This window comes from Limulus polyphemus, unplaced genomic scaffold (genome assembly GCF_000517525.1).
Source record: "Limulus polyphemus unplaced genomic scaffold, Limulus_polyphemus-2.1.2 Scaffold1709, whole genome shotgun sequence".
NCBI lineage: Eukaryota > Metazoa > Arthropoda > Merostomata > Xiphosura > Limulidae > Limulus > Limulus polyphemus.
This window is the reverse complement of record NW_013667319.1, coordinates 1,773-19,211: the sequence shown is the minus strand read 5'-3', so window position 1 is coordinate 19,211 and position 17,439 is coordinate 1,773. Positions and strand designations below refer to the sequence as shown.

At 36.1% G+C, this 17,439-nt stretch overlaps 1 protein-coding gene across 3 annotated transcripts in view; it reads right to left on the bottom strand.

Annotated features, from left to right (window-relative positions):
• LOC106464648 (polycomb group RING finger protein 3-like) overlaps nt 1-16,862 on the bottom strand; it is a 69,683-nt gene extending 52,821 nt beyond the window's left edge. For all 3 annotated transcript variants that reach the window (XM_022392393.1, XM_022392392.1, XM_013924807.2), the window contains exon 1: nt 16,747-16,862. The gene's annotated coding sequence lies outside the window, so the exon portion shown is untranslated. The remainder of the gene's footprint in view (nt 1-16,746) is intronic.
• Between the last annotated feature and the right edge of the window lie 577 nt (nt 16,863-17,439).

The window sequence follows — 17,439 nt, the reverse complement described above, 5'->3', positions numbered from 1 at the left end:
ACTAGGCACAATTATCTAAAATTAGGTACTATCCTGAGAGACAGTGCAATGGGATATCACAACTAATGACAGCAGGTGCACACCAGGTGTGAGGGTGGGCAAACACCTGGTGCTGCTGCTGTTTTTTGTCAAGTACAGAAAACCCTGGAAGAGAGTGAAGGAGGCATCCAATGCATACATTTGAATGATGTTTCCTCCAAGCCAGCATAAGGAGAAAATACATCTTCAGTAGATGAAGGATAAGTAAGAGACAAAGTAGGAGAAAGGGGCACTCCCAAGCAGGAGGGAGAGATTCCAGGGACTGATGTGAGGTTCAATACAAACAAAAGAATCATGACCATAGGCTATATACAAAAAGTCACAAAGGTGAGGAGGTCGAAGCTGATGTGGATCAGCTTATAGTTGAAACAGAAAAGCATCAGCTTGAACATGAATATCTGGAGGAGATGAAAAAAGTCTGATGATGGAGGCTCATGAAGCAAAGCAGCTTGAAACTCATCAAAAACTACTGGAAAAAGAGAAAGAATGTTACATACCTAAGTAATCGAAGTTGAAAATGATGAAGGTGGAGGTATCTGTTATTTTTCTCTTTCTGAAGAGCTTGTCATTACATGAGGCAGGCTAAGCAAAAGCACAAGAAAGAAAATCATGAGAGACTTGGAGGATAGAGGAACGAGACAGAAGAGTTATAACCACCTGATGTACAATGGTAACACCACTGACAGATAAAGTTCCTCCAGTTGCTGGATCCTGAAATGTAGTGTCGAGGCCTCAGAAAGTAGCAGAAGTATGCATTTGAGAATTCAGAGTCAAAAATGACCCAAGAATTGACAATCTTCTTATATATATATAATTTTTTTTATATAAAGCTGGATAAATAGTCTAGGGTGCTAATAATCCAACATAAGAAAAACTCTAAGACAAACCAAATGAACAAGATAAAGAGAAAGGAACTCAAAGTAATAAACCAAATGTCACTTCTGCAAAATTCAAAAGAAGCACTAGAAAAAACACACCAGAACACTAGCAATGCCAATGAAAAAATGAGCCTATGTTCACATGCTAGTGCTCACAAGGATTACTGCACATGAAGGATATGTTGTTCTCCTGCTGGTGGAGAGTTATAGTCTAATGATGATTACATTAAAGGCTGGTACAATCCACATTGACTTGTAGTGGTGGTAGCTTTGTTCCAGGCTTGTGTCACAAGTAGGAAATTACATCACAGGTAACAGCTTCTTGTGGTGCAGAGAGGTGAGTAGTATTTCTGGGATTTGTTTTTGGTGATGACATTAAGATGTGGGGTATTTCTAGTTGTAATGAGTTTTACACAATGACTTGGATCAGTTGGAAGGTTGATAAATATCTGATACCTTACTTTTAATTATAGTAATTTAGTAAGAAAAAATATTGGATTTTGGTTATCATAAATTGGATAACACATTTAATACAGATAGGAACCCATTCAATAATGACTGAAGTTAAGAATCTTGGAATAATGGTTGATAAGTCACTTAAGCTATTGAGACAGTGTTCTGTTGTTAAGAGTAAACAAACAGACAAAATGATTACAAGTCAAAAAAGTGAATTATAAAATAACATATGTACAGTAAGTGACTATTTGTTCCTGCAAGCTTAACTTTATACATACACCCTTGAGGAAGTCCTCAATTTCCATCTTAAGTTCCTATAAAGTGGTGGTCTTCACTACTATTAACAGACATTCATTTCATTACCAATCAACTTATTAGAAAAATAAAAACTCTTAACTGGAGCCTAGTCTGTCTTTTTCAAATCTTAAGAGATGTGTCTTCTCATCGTTTATCTTCAGAATACTGCAGGTCTTGAAAATTTTTTGAATGGCAAGTTATATAAAATGTTTTACTTGTCCTGTACACACTTTACTTGTACTACAAGGTGTTTCAGACAACATCATTTTCCAGGGTTATAATAAAAAGATAAAACTTTAGGCACTGAATGTATTCTTAGCATCAGTTTCCAAACATTTTCAACTTATCCCAATTAAGAATTATTCATAAGAGGGGTCCCAGTGATTTCTCAGTAACTGGATAGCCTTATTTTATAATATTGGCCTTGTCACCAACCAATGACCATCATCCCTTTCCATAAATACAATATGCACCATGCACAGGAAAATGAATAATGGATCTTTTTTTTTCACTTCTTATTCCAAGTAAGGTTACATAAACAAAGAATATGCAAGAGGTTGGAGTAAGGCTATGAAAATAGAAAATGGCAACAAGTTTAAAGGCATATGGAGCTTTTAGGAAATATGTTCCTGTGTCCTCAGCTATCAAACAAAGCTGGGATGTAATATTAACAAAAATATTCTTCCTGATTATTGAGTATGCCTCGTCCACACCCTTTCCCTCATCCAGATAACAGGTAAAACCCTCAAATGACACACACACACATACATATATATATCATATTTATAACACAAAATAAGCCTTAACCAAAATGCAACATTGGCTTGACATTCAAAACAGCCACTAGGTCACAGACAATAATGTAAGGGTTGCTGCAAAATAAATCACACTTTTTTCCTACGAGAGCATAACAAAGTAAAATAAGAATGGTGTATTTAAGTGTTTTACACTCACAAAAAAGAAACTATAATTCTTTCAGTATTTGAAGAACTTGTAGCATTTCGCCAAAATTTAATTCTTCGTACTGTTAGCCAACACTGGGCAGCTGGTACATAATTGAATAGAGTTATTTAAACATTTGTTTAACAACAAGTTAAAGCTTGGAATGTTCTATTCTTTCATTGGGGGTGTGTCTGTGAGCCAGACTAGTTTCGGAGAATTCCACTCCTGGACACTATCACCAATGAAATATCAGTGCAACCCATGCCTGTATAGTGATGAGGTATCGAAGATTGAAATGGTGTATTTAAGTGTTTTACACTCACAAAAAAGAAACCTATCATTCTATAGGCATTTGAAGAACTTGTTTAACTTGTTGTTAAACAAATGTTTAAATAACTCTATTCAATTATGTACCAGCTGCCCAGTGTTGGCTAACAGTACGAAGAATTAAATTTTGGCGAAATGCTACAAGTTCTTCAAATACTGAAAGAATTATAGTTTCTTTTTTGTGAGTGTAAAACACTTAAATACACCATTTCAATCTTCGATACCTCATCACTATACAGGCATGGGTTGCACTGATATTTCATTGGTGATAGTGTCCAGGAGTGGAATTCTCCGAAACTAGTCTGGCTCACAGACACACCCCCAATGAAAGAATAGATCATTCCAAGCTTTTACTTGTTGTTAAACAAATGTTTAAACAACTCTATTCAAAAAGTAAAATAAGATTTTAATTCAATCAAAATAGTAATTCCAGGTATCAATGTTGCTTGATTGGGCCACCTTTGTTCTCACACACGAGTTTTAATCGATTTGCAAAAGATTTCAGCAATGCAACAAACATGTCTGTTTTTGTGGCTATCTCTGTGAGCACATCAGTGAGAATACAAATCGAGGTTTCATGTTTGTGTCTGTCGCATTCAGTCAAAGTTTCCAACATTTCTTATGTGCATTGTTGAATGAAAGCTCTGACATTTTCAGCAAGATTTAAATCTGGAGGGTTCCCAATCCACATTCCACCACTTTTTCAAATTCAACAATTCCTTAAACTTTTGAGGCATTAATCAGATTTTTCAAATCTGCCATTGCGATGCGTCGATTGGAAGACTTGAATTCTCAGAGCATGTCTGTAACTAGTTTCTGAGCCATCCCAAAGGCAGTACATGCGACACAAACCTGAGTTCTAGTGAACACCATGATTCAAAAGTTTTCGCATAAAATTAAATTATAAGAGTCAAGCGGACAAAAGTACAATTAAATGACGTCTGCTCGTGAGTGATGATGTTCGCGGTCCTATCAAGTTCATCATTACTTCAGGGAAAAAAGTGTGATTTATTTTGCAGTACCCTTTAGGATATAAAATGTGTCCTGGTTTTTGAAGGTGACTCTGGAAGTAGGACCCACATACACCATCCATCAGCCTTAAACTCATATCGCAAGGTCTCACATGTAAAGGAAAAACAATGAAAGAGTAAAATGAGAAAAATAATAATAAATATAAATAAAATGAGAGAGCAAGTTGTGGGTGATCAAGCTCATAACATCCTACATCTATATCACCCTTCACTGTCTGCAGACAGTTTTGAAGAGGTGACTGCTCTCACAAGAAATGAGAAATAAGTAAGATCCTAACATCAGAGGTGGTAAGTAGGAAACCTTACATCCTGAAGTTAGCATTCTAGCCTTCATTATGGTAGTAAAAACTCAAATAAGCTAATAATAGTAGCAGAGCAGACTATTTACACTAGAATTAAATTCATACCGAGTTATCTGAGCTAGCATAACAGTCATTCTCCACTTGTAAAGTTAACAGTAACTATTAATTTTCAGATTCTCTTCTACCTTTTATAAGTAAAAGCTTGTATATTAATGCTTGTTAATGATGTTAATACACACATGAAAATAATGAATAGTAGAGCAACAGCAACAATTGTAAGCATCTTTAATGAGCATTTTGGAATTACATATGTTCCATCTTCAGCAAACCAATGAAAATAACAAATTGAACAATCTTTAGAATAACTGCTAATATAAAAATACAATGAATAGTGTTTGAAAAATCATAAAACATTCAATTCAAAAAAGAGAGCTATTTAAATAAAGGGGAAGAAGTTTGAATTTCTATTCAGCCTTGTATTTTCATTCATAATATGTAGACTGTCGTTTATCAACATTTTGTGATCATTACATCCAGAAGTTAGAATTGAAAAGTCTTCTAAGGAAATGTGGAGCGATAACATTTCATTGTGAGAATATACAGGAGAGTTAGGTGGAGTTTGAAGTTTACGTCCAGTTCTGTTAGAAATTCCCATGTGTTCCAAGGTGCATATTTGTAAATGGTGAGAAGTCTTGCCTATGTAGATGGCTTTACAGCTACCATGTATATTTAAATCTGACCTTTGAACACAAGAGTGAAAGTAAAATGTCTTTAGTTCTACAAAAGCTACTGATATGAAGTGACAATTTAAAGACAATACAGAGTTTAATATATGGGTAGAAGGACCTGAGTAGCTTGTTGATTTGGGTTTTAACAATAAAACTTTGTTTACCATGGTAAGGAATAACAAGTGTTATTGGGAATTTGGAACACGTTTGGATATTGTTCGGTGAAGTTCTTTTCTCAGTAAGAAAGCTACATGTTAAGTTTTCTAGGAAGGCTGAAGGATAACCATTTTTTTCTTAAGATGTTTTGAAGGAAAGTTATTTCATTATGAATAGAGATATAATCCAAGCAGATCGAGTAGAAGAGTTTAGTTTGAATGAATTTGGCAGAAAACTTTTAAACCAGTAAAAGTTTTCTTTTTGTAAACAGAGGTGCTAAATTTGATGTTTCATTTTGGAACATGAACATCAAGGAAAGAAGTTATAATTTTCCTATACTAACAATGTATTTCCGATAGGTACTTCACCTCTATTCAAAAGATTAGCTTTTCTCATTTTGTACTGCCCTCTACTTGCAAACATTTTTTATAACACATGCCACAAGCCTTCTGCACCCCCTACTGGAATCAAATATTCCAACATATCTCTCATACAAATCATCATTCATCATATCCCCACTAATAGAACAGCACTACTATCATGAAAAACATGTGATTCCCTCTATGAATCACTACCAAACCATCAATTCAAAGTTTGGCAGATGACGTAAGAACCAGAATATTGTGGAGAAGAGCACGGGAAGTGTGAAAGGAAGGAAGTACTCATCAGAAATAGATTTTCAATATACGAAAATTATAACTCCTGATATGGTACTTCCCTCCTCATAAGATTAGCTAGAAACCCACATTGAAAAGGAGGAGGGACCGGTGCTAGAGAATAACATATCAGAAATACAGTTTCAACACAGGAAATTATAACTTCCGATATGGTACTTCCCTCCATTCACATATTTAGCTAGAATCCCACATTGAAAAGGAAGAGGAACCAGTGTAAGGGAAGAACAGATGTACCCCCCGAAACCATCTAAAGGATACTTCTGTAGATGAGAGAAACAGATCATATAATCTGAGGAGAGGCACCGCACCACTTCTGAACCAGGTTTCTCCTCGCCATAAACAGCTAGGAACAAACATGGAAGAAAAGGAAGGGAGCACATCTGAATGGAAGAGGATAAGTCTGGAAAGTGACCCCAACTGGATAAATATAGAAACTCAATCCTACAGAAGTGGATAATACAGGATGCATCCCATGGTGTAAAATGCCTAGGGCACGGCAGACTGTATTCGGTAAGTCAACAACTTCCAAAACCTCCTCGCTGGGTACCGACACCTGCATGAGGGTAGGATGAGGATCATACTGGCTTCACCTCAGGCCCCAAAATCATGGATGTGAGGAAAACACTGCCTCCAGGACACAACACAGGATTAGCATTGAGCTAGGGATCCGGGAATGTGTCAGCTGGTTTACGAGGTAAGTCCATTGCATGCAATCAACTCCCTTGACCGTGAGACTGGTCTGAAATGCCCAGAGGTCAATAACATCCCTGTCACAAGAGAGAGAGAGTGAGGTAGTGCCCTAAAAAGAAATGGAAACATCCCATGCATACTCTCCATGATCCACTACACAGAAGAAAAACTGAGGGAAGAAGATGGACAACCCAAAACCTGTGTGAGGACTTAAGTTGATTGGTTCACTCTGTATCCAAAACCAGTCTGGGGGGTTGAAATCGAAGGGGTGAACATCACTTAGACGTCTCACTCTGTGGTATGTGTCACTCAATCCAAAGGATGGTACACCTTCTACACAGGCAGAACACCACCACCCTACTAAGAACTGAATGGTTATAAACATCTCTGTGGAACACATCCAGCAGGATGCCTCCATGGTCAACCACTCTAGTGGCTTGGAACTAGCAAGAGGTATGTACTCCCATACTCTACTGGAAGAGAGTGGGGGTAAGAGCATTGGAGAGTCTGGAGGAATGGCTATGCCCGAGACAGTGCAATGGGTGATCACAAAACCCTATTTTCGAAAGCAGACCAGACTAGTTTATTCAATCGAGGCATGGCAGGTATGGGCAGCTGTCCCCTTCAGCTTTACCCATGTTGTCCATAGATAGTATGGTCTGGAACATGCCTATTTATGAAGCAAATATCACAAAGTTATTGACCATCCAGTTATCTTGTGAAACACCCCACCTTGAAGGTGAGTACAAAGAGCCATGGAAAGGGCTCGTGAATCAACATGACTTACCTTTTGTGTATGTAAAGAATACCTGGTAAGGCACCATTTGCTACAGAGTGGGATCCAAGAGATGAAATTCGAAGCAAGTGCCCATGAAAGAAAAGACTTGATGTCATAGCTGCACTGAAGTGTGAAGTATAGCCACAGGTGGTAAACGATACCCCAAGGAAGCAGAAACTGTGATGCAATGTAATTAATGGGAGATGAACATCCACATGCCCAACGGTAGAATCTCCTCCAAATGCCAACAAAGAGGAGAAGCAATGGAAAAGGTGAGGTGTCAGATTTGATTGGAGGTAAGATGGAATAAGCCAACTGGATTAGACAATGAATCCAATTGGTAAGGGTAAAGGGCGAAAGATCCCAAGAAGAAGAGGGTTGCCACAAGATAAAAAGATGAGAACCCCTGAAGAAAGCCGTGTGTAAAATATAACAATGAAGGGCATGCACTGGGCATAGAAGTCTATCTGGATCAGGACAAGGGTAGAAATGAGAAATAGAAGGAATGTAAATGGAGGAAAAGGAGGAGTCACCCTCACAATCAGCCAAGGTCTTGGGAAGGAAGGAACGATCTGGATAAAAGAGAAGATAGGTTTGGTGGTACAGTGTGCGAGTGACATCAATAGTGAACAGATCTGACTGATGCCACCCACATGGCTTAAGGGATAGGTGAAACAAAGGGCATGAGGCAATGTGCTCAAACAGAGGAAAAGTAAGGGAATAGAGTACCACATTAATATCCCAATCTGAAAGTACCAGACACCTAGGCAGCTGATGTATATGGAAAGAATGAATCAAAATTGCGAGGACGGGAAAGAAAGACCCTGTCGTCACGAGAAAAATGTAAAGTATAGGATAGGGTTGCCTGATACCTCAATATCAAGGAGATGGAAGACCCCTTCTCAAAAAGCCATGTAAGAAACGTGGAGATGCCAGCAACCAGAGGATGAGAAACTGAGATACCCTGAGCCAGGGCCCAGGTGCAAAAAACATTCCATTTCCTCTGATACACAGCCACGGATGAAGTACAAATGGGATGAGCTAAATGAAATGCCACCTGATGTGAGAAACCAGATCTTCTCATCAGGGTCTGGACAAAAACAAGGCATGAAAATGGAGGATGTGAAGTGCGAGATGTAGAATTAGCAACTGGGGTTGACAAAGGTCAGGGAATCAAGGAAAAGGGACAGGAAGGAACAACCATAGCTGGAGTAATCAAGGAAACCACAGTTGAGCAGTCCAGTAAGGAGCAATCAGAAGGACTTTGCACAGAGTGTTATGGATGAGGGAGACTATCCGATGAAATAATTGGATAGGAGGATAAACATAAAGAAACTTGGTCGACCAATTCTGGCTGAAGGCATCAAAAGCCAAAGCCTGAGGAAGGGAAACTGAGGCTCAAAACAAAGGTAAATGGTGATTGAGGGCAGTGATAAATGTATTGATATGAGACATACCCCACCAATTGCAAAGCCACCGAAAAACAAGGGAATGAAGGGACCACTCTGTCAAGTAAACCCAGTCGGGTCGGGAAAGGCGATCTGCCACAAGGTTGAAAGTACCTGGTATGTAACATGCCATCAAATTAATGTGATGATTATATATAGATGATCCAATGTTAGAAAGCACAAGGGTCTTAACTGGGTGCCACTTTGGTGATTTATATGAGCCACCACTGTTGAATTGTCAGAATGGATCATGACCAGACGATCTCTGACGATGGGAAGAAAGTGACATAAAGCCCCATGAACAGCAAGGAGTTCAAGGATGTTGATATGAAAAGAACATTTGCTGACAGACCAAAGACCTAAAGCCTCCTGGTGTTTGACTCATAAACCCTAGCCCTGAAGGAATGCATCCGTGAATAGATTTAAATCTGGCCATGGTGGAGGAATTGCTAATGTATAAGTCTTGTCCAACCACCATTGGAGATCATCCTCAATGTAGGAAAGAAGGGTTATAGGAGCATCCAAGGGATCCTGAGCAAGGTTCCACTGGTCGTGGAGGACCCACTGAAGGGATCACATATGAGCACGGCCAAGGAGAGGATACATAAAAGACCACATCCTCAAAAGCAATAGAAGCTCATGAGCACAAAGTGAAGGAGCAAACAGGGCATTCCAAATGGCCAGTTCCACAGAACAGAGCCGGAGAGGAGAAGGTTGGTCCCAACTGAGATGTGTGTTGAAAAAAACACCCAGATGAATGAGGTATTGGGTAGGATGAAGAAAGGACTTCTCCATTTTGATCAACCAGCTCACCCAAGCAGCTTTGAGAAGAAGCTAATGAGTATGATTGGCCAACTCCTGTTCGGAATGAGCCTGTCATCCATGTAAATGTGAATCCTCAACCCCAGGGTATGAAGATGTAGAGCAAAGGTTCGTAACACCCAACAGAAAATGTACGGTGCCAAGGCCAGCCCGAAAGGTAGGGCACAAAACTGATACACCACCCCGCATTGGACAAACAGAAGATAAAGACAAGAACGCTCTGATAGGGGAATATGCAAATAAGCATTGGAGACATTTATTTGGTCATACAAAGACCCAGAGAAATGCACACCAAAGTGTAAGGTAGGATTCTATGGTGAAGTGTGGGGTGTGAACATATCAATTGAGATGGGACAGGTCAATAACTGGCCTCCAGTAACAGGCAGGAGTAAAACAATGTGGAGCTGGTTCAATAGCCAGTTGTGCGAGGAGGTCTTGTACCACATACGATAGACCCTGGCGTGACAAGGGATCCTGAGGAAGAAGAAAAGAAACAAGCACATAGTAGAAGGAAGGAAGGGCTCCACCTATGAACAAAGATCTCCAGACCCTAACCCACCAGGTAGTCACCGAAACCATTTTTGGCGTAGCATGTGTTGTCGTGAAAAATGAGGAATAGTGGGAAGTAGAAAAAGGCAAAGGCTGAGAAGGGGAGGGTCAGGAGACACGAATCGGGACAAACAGGCCACCTGATGAGAATGGGTGGACTGCTGTTGGACTGAGGCTACCCAACACTCCAAAGACTCTGGGATCATGTCAAACATGAAATGTCTCAAAAACAGGTCCTAGAGAAGGTCCCATAGATAAGGGGCCAGGAGATGGGTCTATGACAATATGACATCATGATCCAAAAGGTTCCAACAACAAATAAATCACGTTTGCATGGCCAGAGACGAAGACGACAGGCAGGCAAACATTGAAGTGAGGAGGGAGAGGACAGAAGATGGATCGAGGAGAGGTACCGCAAAAGAGTCGTCAGGGTAAGATGAAGGCGTGAATACTGGGTATTGGTAAAATGAACATGCAAAACTGAAACCAACAATTGGTGGTCAAGATATGGACAGTCCTCTGTAAGATAAGCAAAGGCAGACTGATCCGAAGTCCGTTGGAGATGAGGCATACTAATGCCGTCACCTAACTGGGAGGTGAAAAGCTCAGTGTTTTCCCAAATATCAGGGGATGGAGGAACACTAAATAAGGTTAGGAAGCAGAATCATGTAATAGGGAAGGATGTGGGTCATAAGAAATAGGAGCTATAGACAAAACATTACATACCTGAGAAATAAAATCCGAGAAAGCCAATGAGAGCTGAATAGAATACTCAAGTAGGTTTTGGGAAGGCACAGTGAACTCTGGGGGGCTCAAAAGGCTCAGGAGGAAGAGGGGCAACAGCAGGGACAAAGGTTGTTTCATATAACACTCAATCTCCTTGCAAATAAAGGCTGATACCTTTGGTGGCCTTACCAATCATGAACAAATTTCACGCATCTCTATCCATTTACTAATTTATCCAACTTTGATATAGATCAGTCTTACACATAAGGAGAAGAAGTACTTTACAAGATTTCTAGCTTTTGCCTCCTCCTGACCCCAAGTGACCTTTTACTTAAGAAATATAAACAAATTTTATTCACCTCTATCCATTTATTACTTTGTTTAACTTTGAGAATGATCAGACAAAATCCCTGGGAGGAAGATAAATTTAAAGCCCTAATTTCTACCAACAAAATTCAACCCCAACATTTCCAACTACTTGATCATGATGGATGAAAATCAGTTACAGTCTCCAAAGAACAGGCCTTTAAAAATTTTGATGGACAGACAAATAGATAGAAAGAAACACTGCCATTACATAAGGTCAACATTATATTTCCAAACAATACTACTACTAGTATTTTTTTGCATGATTTATAACAGTGGCTAATGCCAATAAACAGTAAACTAGGCCTACACCACAGTATAGCACATAATCATAACCTATAAATCATATGTTGCACTGCACAACTCACTATTTGTAATTCAGTAACATTAACAATAGCTAGCTTTTAGTGGGTTTGCATATAAAATTTATCGAGCTGAAGTATTTACATACCCAATTTCCCTTCATTTATTAAAAATCAGGATGTAATCTACATATTTATCAATGAAAGAAAATGTTCCAATTTCCTTGCACTTGGCAGCCACAAAAAAAAAAAGTTTCATAACATTCTCCTTCTTAACTCATTCCTTTTTTGGCATGTGTAATGCAAGGAGTATTTGCAGTCAAACAGTTCACACTGACCAATGTATGTACGTACTGACTATGATCAGCACATACTGCTGTCGCCGTGAATCTTTGTGTACGCTCTGTGGGTTTATTGTTTGAGCTCCAATTTGAATTGCTTGCTACTACTATGAGCCTGCAATATGGTGTGACTCAACAAACAGCACGAATGATTTACTGCCGATCAAAGCAAAAACTTCACTCGTAACAAGGTAGTTTCTGTAGGTTGTAAGTCCAGTGTTTGTGATCCCTGATGGTTTTCCCTTTACTGCAGTACACAATACAAATTTAAATCCTGAGGGCATGATGGCCAAAGGGTGTTCATTGTGGCCTTGGATTTTAGCACGATTGTAAATCTGCTTAAAGATGTAGAATTCTGCATAAACATAAAGTCTCAAAATACACCCTAAAATTCTATTAGGTTTACTACTTACAACAGAGCACTGTTTTGACAGTTTGAGTGATTCATCCATCATTAAAGATTTGGGTGATTAACTTAACTAATCAATATAACTGATTACCTATGAGCATCAACTAATATCACTTAAATTAATCACAATTACTGTTTCCAATTAATACTATCTTCGATTATTTCAACTATTTAAGTAATGGAAATACTGCCATTATTATTTTTGATTAATTGAAGGTTGTTCTTAATTGATTAATGTCACAATTCATGAAAGTAATCAACTATTTGAAATTAGTTTTTACAATTACTACTATTTGATATTTTCCAACTATCCAAGTCTCAATTAGTTGAATGTAATCGATTATCAAATTCCACCCACATATACAAGATCCTTTTCTTCAGTCACATTATTTAGTAGGTTCCCACTTATATTAAATTAGTAATCCAAATTATAAGTTACATATATATATATATATACTTCTTTTTGTTTACTTACTATTAACTCTTTCGACCCAGGCTTGGTCCCTTGGACTGACCTCGTAACCATTTTGTGCTTATTATAGTTTTTATGCTATAACTTTTAAATTAGTTAGCGAATGTTAACAAAATTCAGCAGTTTATCAGTAAACATTACAATGCTTTCATACGCAAAATATCTAATTTTTTTATATTAAGTCTTAAGGTTTGTAAAGCAATGTTTCTCTCGTACCTTTTTTTCTTTTCACATCTTGTCTATCTATCATGCAAAGTAATTTTCATTTTAATATAAAAAATATTTTTATGCATCAGAAAATTTTTAAATTTCACATGCAAAATCTTTATAATGTCCAGATAGTTTTCAAACATTTTTTAAGAAGAAACATTATATATTTGTCAGTTATTTTCAGTAATTAATCTCTGTACGGGTTCGGTAAATTTGACCGATCTTGCAACCACCATAACAAATTAATAAATAAACATAAATTATGCCCCTTTCATTCTAGAATGAACACAAATTATAACACCAAAACATAAATGTTTAGAAGAAATAGCTTGAATCTCATAAGATTATACATTTATATATATTTATTATTTTTGTTATATTGACCTTTCACCAGTGCCTGGCTAACAATACAGAAGTTACAATGACGTGGCTCATGTTACCCTATCAAATAACATAAAGGTGACCTTTGGTCTGTATAAAGTAACTTGTCTTGGCTGTTATTTTTCCTAAAACATAGAACAGTAAATAAATAAGTAAAGCAAACAATTATCTCTTCTACTTATGACCTTTGTACTCGGTTGCTGCTTGATGTAGGTTGCTAAGCCTTTAAGAATTTTGCACATGGAGGATAAAAATATTTTCTTAGGTTATATATATATATATATTTTTGAATAACTAAATAATCATAAATTACTATATTGATACCATAGAATTCTACTATAACTTATCAAGCTTAGTAACTAAGCTGTATTTGGGTTTAAAAAAATATGAAATTTCGAGCAGACTAAAGACACAACCTATATCATTGAAATCTTGATTCAAAAGAAATGGCAGAAGGAATGTTAGAAAGGCAGAGAATATCATTAAGGGAACATTCTGAGTTTCCAATTGGTTATTTATGTCATATATAGAAGTAAGTGTATATAAGGGAGCATTTCCAAAAATGGAAAGAGGTAAGCGGGGTGCCACTGTGTTTGATTTATTACGTGAGCAATATCTTAGCAAATAGAAAAGATAAAACCTTATTATTTTATATTCTAGCTTGTCAATATCTGTAATTTGAGTTTCAAATTTGAATGAAACTATAGACATAGTATTTTGACTTCACAAACATCTAATATGAACCAGTGCTGCATTCAACATACCATGTGACACACAAAAATCAATGTTTTATATTCTAGCTAGTCTATATCTGTAATTTGAGTTTCAAATTTGTATGAAACTATAGACTTAGTATTTTGTAACACACAGAAATCAAGGTTTATCTGCATTTTTTAATATTTACTTTGAATTAACAAACTGAGTAATATATAGTTCTAAAATTTGAATTATAATCTACAGTTTGATACCAAACCTATTAACATAATTTCATGAATTAGTAGTTCAATAAAATTTTGAATGCGAGTCAACAAACGAGATGACATGGCCTTTCACCTGTGACCCGTCTCGAAAGGGTAATCAAAGTTCATTTGCCAAATATTTTTCCAACTACCAACTGATCCAAATCACTTTGCAATACCTGATTATCATGAATACAACTAGAAATAGGCAAGAACTGAAGGTCATCAGTAAATGTTAAATAATCTATGCACCTATCAGTATTATTGATATTATAAATAAGAAAAAGCAAAGCACTGGCCCCTGAGGCACCCCAGAGGTAACAAGAGTTCCATTCTGATTGGAATGCATTAGTAACAACCTTTTGTTTACTCTCATCCAACTACACTACAATTAACTAACTTTCTCTCAGACCATCAATATGATTTTCTGAGCTAATCTTTCATGTGGCACCTTAAAAGTATTTTTGAAAATCCAAGTACATTAAGCTCATACCCTTTTCATCATCCAGATAACAAATAACATTCTAAAAATTATAAAAGATTAGTAAGACAAGATTTCTCTTTAATGAATCCATGTTGGCTTTTGTTTATAACACTTCATTAGGTAATTTTTATAAAGTTTCTTTCATCTCTTTCTAGAATTATTCCCATACAGAAGTGGGATTACAAAATATACAACTTCCAAGCAACAGTTATCAACCCCGATAGAAATAGGAGTGTATTTTTTTTTAAGTAAAATAATTATTGTTTTCTGTGTCTAATTATTTTTATAATTTAAATATTTATTTAACATAAAATGAAGTTTAAAAAGAAAAAGTGACAGGCATGTTTTGGTCCGCCTAGGCTGTCCCAACCATTGACACATATATATATATATATATATATAAAGCAAAAATCCTAAACACAGCCCTACCATTTAAATATTTATCAAGCCTTCTCTTAACCCCCTTAAACTTACTTGCATCACATCAAATCTGAAGGAAACCCATTTAGTGCCCTCAAGTCCTACCATTCTCATTATTAAGTACAAAGAAGACAATGCATCGACATTATCAATTACCTTAACATTCTTAAACACCTAAATAAGGTCCCCTATAACTTTTTCCCCTAAGAGAAAACAATTTTAAAGGTTCTTTGATAGATTATTTAGGCAAAGTTTTCATGTTGAGTAAGTTGGAATGGATGGCAACTGCCTGTTGTAAAAAAAAACACAAGTGTACAAGACAATGTTTTGAAAGTTGTCTGTCTTTCATCTGACCTGAAGGTGAAATACTTAAGACTTTCAAAACATCCTCTACAGTTGTGTTTTTTTTTTTTTACAATAGGCAGTTATATCCATTCCATTATACTCATCAATTTTAAAGATCCAAATCTGTTCTTTTATGATAACCTTTTCATTCTCATGGCTCTCCTCTGAAACCTTTCCAACAATTCCATGTCTTTCCTAAGATAAAGAGCCCAGAACTGAATACAACATTACACATGAGGCCTAACCAGTGGCATATACACAATGCAAAGTTGTTCTTTTTCTCCATCAGACATACAAAATTTTTTCTCACCAATGTTGTAAGACTAACAATAATATACCTGTAATTACCATAGTAATATCTAACACCTCCCTCATAAATAGGATTACGAGTAGCCAGCTTCCAATATTCTGGCACTTGTCCACTATTCATAGAATGTATATTTTATTAGTCATCACTACTGTTCATCTTAGTTAGCTGTTATTAATTTTCTCTACAAAATTACTACAAGTTTACAGTGTATTCCAATTAAACACACTTAAGTAATACCTTTACTATGACTATTATATACAAATGCTACCAGCATGTCACATACTTACCCAGCATCAGTGAAAGTGTTGAATTTCCAGATTGCTAAATTTTTTTATGTAACTTGTATCAAACAAGACTTTAGAGTTTATTCTAACTGTTACTGTTAGGCTAATAGTACTTGAACTGTGATGTGAATTTCCGCCAAGTAGAAGTTATATAAATAACAAGCACATTATATTAAATTCTTATGACATTAGAAATGGTTTACTATAACTATAAGAACCTTGCTCAACCATTATCCATTCTTAAAAATAACTGAATACTCAGAACAGTGAATAAGTAAATTGACTATAATATTTCAACTTTAAATATTATAAAATAATGTTTAGTTGTTGTTAAAAAGTGTAATTCATCTACATTGATCATTATAATATATATATGTATTATTAATATACCGTTATGCATTCTTGCATTACATATCGCCGAGATTTAGGGAAAGATCATACTTCATAGCCTGAGTTAACTAGCACATCTGGCAAATTAGGCCTAAAAGTAGTAAACATGAATAGAGAAAAATATTTAGTCTTTAGGCTTAACGAAGTCGTGTCTCACTTTACGTGTATCGGTTTACCAAAAAATATACAATATATGGATCCTAACTGACTAAAATTCAGACTTTTACCTTTCCAGAATTGGATACTTCTCAAAAAATAATAAATTTAATAGTGTTTCACTGAAAATCAGGCTAACGATGAAACATTTTAAATGTCACAAAGGCAAAATAACTCTCTAACTAGTGATATGTGCTATTGGTAATTACGAAAATTCCCGAAACGAAAGGATTTAAAAAAACAGGGTCACTGCTTTTAAAAATAGTATATTACTCTTTTCTCCAATCAAATATTATACGATTTCAAAGTAAAAACACTTTCATTAAATACTGTAGATTTTATTAATGTCTAATAACGTAAAGTGTGCTTTTTATGGGAAATAATAAGTATCCGTTTTATTTCACTTCCTTTCAGTCTCATTTTCTGTATACCCAGTGAATGTCAAATAGTTACAAGGGGGATTGTTTCCAAATTAACTTAATATTATCAGCTTATCATCCAGCAAGAGCGTCGTCTTTCAAATTAAAAATAATACTGTAATTATGAGTAAAATTATACCAATTGTATCTAGCATTAGTATAGATAATTAGAATTAGAATTTGATACCTTGGCAAATTATGTAAAAAATGGGTTTACTGTTAGAATTTTTTTTTAATTTTCAAATTATATCAGAAACTTAACTTTTGATGAAAAGTACTTAAAGCTGGTTTTTATATTGATTTATTGTTTACTACTACTCATTTTTATGATGCTATAAACTTGAA